Source organism: Pan troglodytes, chromosome 12 (genome assembly GCF_028858775.2).
Source record: "Pan troglodytes isolate AG18354 chromosome 12, NHGRI_mPanTro3-v2.0_pri, whole genome shotgun sequence".
Lineage (NCBI taxonomy): Eukaryota > Metazoa > Chordata > Mammalia > Primates > Hominidae > Pan > Pan troglodytes.
The window spans coordinates 89,057,372-89,064,941 of record NC_072410.2 but is presented as its reverse complement, the minus strand read 5'-3'; positions in this window follow the sequence as shown (position 1 = coordinate 89,064,941).

Genomic DNA, 7,570 nt, shown 5'->3' with positions numbered 1-7,570 from the left:
ATTAGAGAGGAAAATGAAGGGAGTGAAGAGGAGTGGAGGAGAGGAGAAGAAGGAAATGAGAAGAGGGAAATTGTGTTTTAGCTTTTCAGTTCTTTCATTTTTAGCTGGTGCTTATTATTCCATTGCACGAAAAGCCCACAGTTTATCCATTCTTCTAATGAGGAAAAGTTAGCTTATTTCTGTGTTGCTCTTAAACATGTGGATCAGCTTTTAATGTACATGCAGTAATGAGAACACTGGAAGATAACTAGCATCAAACTTTAGTTAACTGTGGTCTCCTTTGCATATTTTCCATGTGTGAATCTACCACATTTTTTCTCTTGCTTGGGAACAGCCTTGAATTTTAAAACAAATTCATTAGGTTATTTAATCTTATAGATCTATATTTGAACATTCTTTGGATATCTCCTCAGGTTAGACTGGATGCATTAGATAAACCTGGATTTTAAAAAAATGATATTGGATGTATACTTTAACAATTAAAATAAAAACTCCTACACTCTAAGTTTAGATTTTGCTTGCAGTTCTAATTCTTACTGGAACTTGTGTACTTCATTTAAAACTACATGAGACTCCTGGGAAAAGTATTTTTAAGGCATGGCTCAGAAAGGTGGATGAAGGCTGAGAATGAAATAGCTAAAATTAAACATTCCTGGGGAGGTTTTTAAATGTCATATAGAAATTTCTTCACTTTTAATGGACATATTTTTCAAAAATAGGATATTTTGAAGGATGCTAAACTTTTATGTAAAAGTATATGTTTCATTAAAAGGATATTATCTTATTTTGAAATTAAGCTAGTTCTTCCCCAGTTTCAGCAAAGCCTTTAGGGCTCTGTGTATTTCTTTGTTCACTCTTTTCCTTACTCATCTCTCTCTCCTTCATTCACTCAGCAAATATTTGTTGATCACCTACTATGTACAAAGCACTGTTCTAGTTGCTGGGGTTATAGCACTAAACAAAAGAAACAAAAATCGTTGCTCTCAGGAACTTAGGTGCTACTGGGAGAGAGAGAGAATAAGCAAGAAAACAGCTGTATATGTTTAAGAAAGATGTATACATTAGATTGTGATAAGTGTAATGGAGTAAAGCAAGGAAGGGGAATAGGCAGTGTTGGGGTGTGATGGGACAACCTTAGATAAGGTAGTGACATCTGCAATGAGATGGTAACGTGGGAAGGAAATTCTGGGCCAAGGTAGCAAGCGCAAAGGAATGTGAGATGCAAATGTCCCTGACAGGTTTAAGGAAGAGCAAGGAGATGAGTGTGGCTCACAGAGGAATGGAAGGAAGGGTAGGAGGAGACAAGTCACAGTGTTAATGGGGATGGAAGCGCAGGGCATATAGGGCCTTGTAGATCACAATAGGGACATTGCAGTTTGCATTGAGTGAGACAGAAAGGGAAAGCCATCATCCTGACTTCTTGTACTTGATCTTTCTCACTTCTAATGATCTATGGTTTGAATGCATGTATACCTCCAAAATTCATATGTTGGAACTTAAACCTCAAGGTAATGGTACTAACTGAGACCTTTGAGAGGTGATTAGGCCATAAAAGATGACGCATTTTGTAAAATGTCTTTTAGTATCTCACAGGAAGACTATGTGATTTATCTCCTTCATGCTTACTGTGATGAATCTATTAATATGTATTGACTATTTTGTCATTCTTGGAATGAAGCTATTTTGTTGTAGCGTGTAATTCTTTCACTATACTCTCTAACCTTCTTAGTTTATATTTTCATTGGTTTTTCTAATATTTATAAATGAAATTTGCATGTTTTTTTGGTGCATTCCTTTTCAGGTTTTGATATATGATATGCCGGCTTTTAAAAATTAAGTGTCGTTTCTTCCTTTCTCCATTTTCTTTGATAATGTATTGTTTTTATAAAAATGATTACTATTTCTTATAAGTAATTCAAGTTTGAAAGAAAAACAAGGCTGGGTGTGGTGGCTCATGCCTGTAATCCCAGCACTTTGGGAGGCTGAGGTGGGCAGATCACGAGGTCGGGAGATAGAGACCATCCTGCCTAACATGGTGAAACCCTGTCTCTACTAAAAATACAAAAAATTAGCCAGGCATGGTGGTGGGAGCCTGTAGTCCCAGCTACTCGGGAGGCTGAGGCAGGAGAATAGCGTGAACCTGGAAGGCAGAGCTTGCAGTGAGCCCATATTGCGCCACTGCACTCCAGCCTGGGTGACAGAGTGATACTCTGTCTCAAAAAAAAAAAAGAAAGAAAAACAAAAGAGAAACATTCTAAATTCTATCATTCATTCAAAAATAACTGTCATTAACATTAGATGGACATACCAGATATTTTTTGATGTGTATGTATTGTTTTTCTGTATGTGTGTGTATTGTTTTTCTGTGTGTGTATAAAAAACTGTTCCTGGAACATAGTAAGTGCTCAAGTAATGATATTTGTTGATTGAACAAGTAGAACATTAGATGGAATGAATTTTGCAAACATGGAGTCAAACTAAATTCTATTTTTATTTTTAAATTGTATTAATATATATTTTAAATAAAAAGTAACAAAATTAATTTTACAAAAACGAAAATAAATAACTGAAATAACTGAAACTGTAGGCAATTTAGAAATTTAGGTAAAGTTTTGTTTTTGTAAAGTATTAATTTCTAAAAGAGCCCTATATTGTTCAAGAAAAACAATGGCATGATGAAAGGAAGGTTTGATTTATTACATTTACTTTTACTTACTTTTTACTCAACTTATAGATGGAATTGATTGATAACATTTAAATATTCTTTTTATCTCATTTTCTATTAGCTTTATGTTATTTTACATTATATTTATTTTGCTTAATTTCTATTCTTTACTCATTTTCCAGTTTGCTTTAGCTGTATTACCATAATTTAATACTTTCAATACTTACCAGTTGTCCTTTTAACAAGCCTTCTTTATTCATCTCAGTTGCCTTGTTTGCACTGTTCAGGAGAATTTGCAAGAAAGTCTTGTGGGTGCTGAACTCCCTGAGTTCTTTCATGTTGAGAACATTATAATTATTCAACCTCTTCCTGGATAGGTTCTTGATTTTCACATTCCCTCAGAACTTTGCATATATTGTTAATATCTTCTGGTAGTGAATATTTCTGTGGAGAAGTCTAAGGCCATCCTGTTTTTAAGTTTTATTTCATTTTATTTTATTATTAGGCCATCCGTTTTTAAGTTTTATCTCATTTTATTATTATTTTCTAATGATACCTTAGAGTTTCTGTAAGAGAGGAGGACCCCCTGTATCCACATTTTCACCCACCCCTCTCTTCCCCAAAGCCTTTCCCACTCTCTCTGATCACAAATGGGAAACAATAAGGCCATCTCTCAGCTTCTGGTCTTATTAGGGTAGACAGATACCCTGTCATGATACTGTCGTCTTGCAGTCACTCAGTCCACTTCTCTGTGAATTGAGGCTATTCATGTGACTTAAAATTGAATTTCAGAAAAACAGTGAATCCTTTTTTAGTATAAGTGTGTCCAAATGCAACTGGACATCCTGTGATTTTATTAGCGAAATCTGGCAACCTTAGGTACTACTTGTTTTCTGGCCTTAGGTGGGGTGTGAGTGGGTGAAGAGAACTTGCCTGGGGCCTTGCAATATTCCTTCTCTCCCCTGGCTTACTATTCTCTCAGACGATCTCATTTCATTAATTTTCTCATCTGTTTTCAACCCTGCTGAGTCCTTGTTCCTTGCTGGGGATGATTAAGTCTGGGTGGAAGTAATAAATACACCTTCCCTGTCTGCGTTTCACCTGGCCTGTGGAGATGGTAGCTGCATTCCTCCCACCTCACTGGGAGCCTAGAGAAAGTTGGCCAGGGCTTCTTCCCCTCAGAATTAGTTTGTTCAAGTCTTTCCAGGGAATGTCATCTTCTCGGTCACTCAGTTCGCTTGTCTGTGAACTGGGACTATTAGTGTAACTTCTCAACCTATCTTGCATCTGAACTCCCTCGCACCTCTTGTGATGTGGACTAAAGGTCCCACTGCACCATGCCACACCATACCAGCGTTTTGCCTCTTTTCTTCTGGAAATTTATGGCAGAAATTTGGGTTCTTACTTGTTTGTGTGTGTGTTTATTCAAACACATACACACAAATTCTTGTATGGAATTTCATGTTTTTGTTTTAGTTTTTTTTTTTCTAATTTTTTGAGGGTTTCGACATCTTTAGAAAGAAAATATATGCACTTTAAAATTATCTTAGTTTTCCTTGTATCAGTTATCACTTATCTTTCTCATTCTTAAATTTGTGTATTTGTGTTTTATCTCTTTTTACAGATCTTTGGTAGCATAGTGATATATTTAGTTTATTTATTTATCCCCCTACCCCACCCCCACCTCCCACAGGACTAGCTCTTGTATTTATCAATCACTTCTTTTTTGTTTTCCAATTCATTAATTACTATTTTTTTAATTAAAAGTTTTTCCTCAAGTTGCAGTATCATTTACCAACGTAACATGCACACTGCTTAAGTGTGGAGCCTAATGAATTTTTACCTTCACGTTTACCCTTATGATCACCATCCAGGTCAAGTTATAGAGCTGTTCATTACTTCCAGAAAGTCCCTTTGTGCCTTTTTCCTATTAATACCATTTAACCCCACCCTAAAAGATAATCCCTCTGCTCATTTCTATGGCCATAAATTAGAATGGACTGTTCTTAAGCTTCTAATAAGTGGAATTACATTACATTATAATGTGTGTGTGGGTGGCGGGGGGTGGGGGTGTCCGGCTTCTTTTGCTCAACATTTTTTTTTTTTTTTTTTTTGAGACAGAATCTCACTCAGTTACTGAGGTTGGAGTGCAGTGGCGCGATCTTGTATCATTGCAACCTCCACCTCCCGGGTTCAAGCAATTCTCGTGCCTCAGCCTCCTGAGTAGCTGGGCCTATAGGGGCATGCTACCATGCCCGGCTAATTTTTTGTATTTTAGTAGAGACATGGTTTCACCACGTTGCCCAGGCTGGTCTCGAACTTCTGAGCTCAGTCAATCCACACACCTTGGCCTCCCAAAGTGCTGGGATAACAGGGATAAGCCACTGCACCTGGCCCAACATGTATTTTTTAATTCATTCATATTATTGAGTGTATCCATTCATTTAAAATGGATTTAAATTCTGTTTTTATGTACACTGTTTAATTTTTCCAACTCAAATGTCCCAGTTGTTTTATTCATATATGTTTGGTAACATATAAGTGTTTCAGGCCATAGATTTTCTTTGCCTGCAGTGTTAGTTTTCCCCTTAGGTTTTAGTAAACGTTGCCTTCATGCTCATGGTTTCTAATTTCTCTGCTGTTGCACTTTGATTCATACTTTGACCCACAAGTTATATAGAAGAATCTGTCTCAAAAGTTTGCAAGAATCTGCGTTTTGAATTTCTACCTCTGTTTTGGATTTCTAATTTTATTGCACTGATTATAATCAGAAAATTTGTTTTGTGCTATTTCTGTTAAAAATTATATTAAGATTTCCTTTACTATGTATTATATACTCATTCAAAAATGTTCCACACTACCTTTAGAGAGCACTTTTTGTCTTTTTAAAAAAGTTCATGGAATATTTACAAAGACTGATTACAGGATAGACCACAAAAGCTGAACATTACGATTCTCAAAGTTAATAATGTATTTTTTTCCCCTCAATCTGTAGACATTATTCCATTGTCTTCTGGCATTTAATATTGCTGAAATGTATGAGTTTAGCTTGATTTTTTCTTCTTTTGTAGATTCTGTTTCTTCTGTTTAATTACTTACAGACTTTTTCTTTGACATTCAATAGCTTGACTATATTTCTGTTTCAATGGTTTGCTAATAATTTTACTTGTACAGTGTGAGCCCTTTCAATCTGTGCATTCCTATCTTCTTTTATTTCAGAAAAATGGTTTTCTATTATCACTCTATATTTTTTTCCTTTTCACTGACACCACTTTTTTCTCTAGGACTGCAATTCAGATGTTAGATGTCCATTATCTTTATTTCATGCCTATCATCTTTATGTCTAATCGCTTTTATACATTTTACTTTTCCTTTTGCATTCTGTTTCTCCTCTACCCAGTCCTTCATATCACTGACTATTTTTGCTAATTTTGACTTCTTGCTACCATCATTGTGGTTTTCACAATGTAATGTTTTTATTAACCTTATTTTTTTCCTTTTCATTTTCTTCTATTGTTTTATCTCTTAGTTGATCTCATTGAGAGGTGACAACATCCTAGTAGCCCTCACTTGCTCTCGGTGCCTCCTCGGCCTCAGCGTCCACTCTGGCCGTGCTTGAGGAGCCCTTCAGCCTGCTGTTGCACTGTGGGAGCCCCTCTCTGGGCTGGCCAAGGCCGGAGCTGGCTCCCTCTGCTTGCAGGGAGGTGTGGAGGGAGAGGCATGGGCGGGAACTGGGGCCACCCGGTGCTTGCAGGCCACTGCGAGTTCTGGGTGGGCATGGGCTCTGCAGGCCCTGCACTTGGAGTGGCCGGCCGGTGCCACTCAGCCCCGGGCAGTGAGGGGCTTAGCACCCAGGTCAGCAGCTTAGCACCCAGATGCACCAGCTCCCCCAGCATTGCTGGCCCGCCCGCGCCCCGCTCGAATTCTCGCTGGGCCTCAGCCACCTCCCCGCGGGGCAGGGCTCGGGACCTGCAGCTTGACATGCCCGAGTCCCCCCACCCCCATGGGCTCCCACGCAGCCCGAGTCTCCCCGACGGGTGCCACCCCCTGCTCTGTGGCACCCAGTCCCATCGACCACCCAAGGGCTGAGGAGTGCAGGCGCGCTGCATGGGACTGGTGGGCAGCTCTGCCCACAGCCCCAGCACAGGATCCACTAGGCTAAGCCAGCTGGGCTCCTGAGTTGGGTGGGGACTTGGAGAACTTTTATGTCTCGCTGGAGGATTGTAAATGCACAAATCAGTACTTTGTGTCTAGCTCAAGGTTTGTAAATGCACCAATCAGCTCTCTGTGTCTAGCTCGGGGTTCGTGGATGCACCAGTCAGCACTCTGTATCTAGCTAATCTGGTGGGGACTTGGGGAACTTTTATGTCTAGCTGGAGGATTGTAAATGCACGAATCAGTACTTTGTGTCTAGCTCAAGGTTTGTAAATGCATCAATCAGCTCTCTGTGTCTAGCTCAAGGTTTGTAAACGCACCAATCAGTGCTCTGTGTCTAGCTAATCTAGTGGGGACTTGGAGAACTTTTATGTCTAGCTAGAGGATTGTAAATGCACCAATCAGCACTCTGTGTCTAGCTCAGGGACTGTAAACACACCCATCAGCACCCTGTCAAAATGGACCAATCAGCTCTCTGTAAAATGGACCAATAAGTAGGATGTGGGTGGGGTCAGATAAGAGAATAAAAGCAGGCTGCCCGAGCCAGCAGTGGCAACCTGCAGGTCCCCTTCCTCACTGTGGAAGCCTTGCTCTTTTACTCTTTGCAATAAATCTTGTTGCTGCTCACTCTTCGGGTCAGTGCCGCCTTTAAGAGCTATAACACTCACCGGGAAGGTCTGCAGCTTCATTCCTGAAGCCAGCAAGACCACGAACCCACCTGGAGGGACGAACAACTCCAGATGCGCTGCC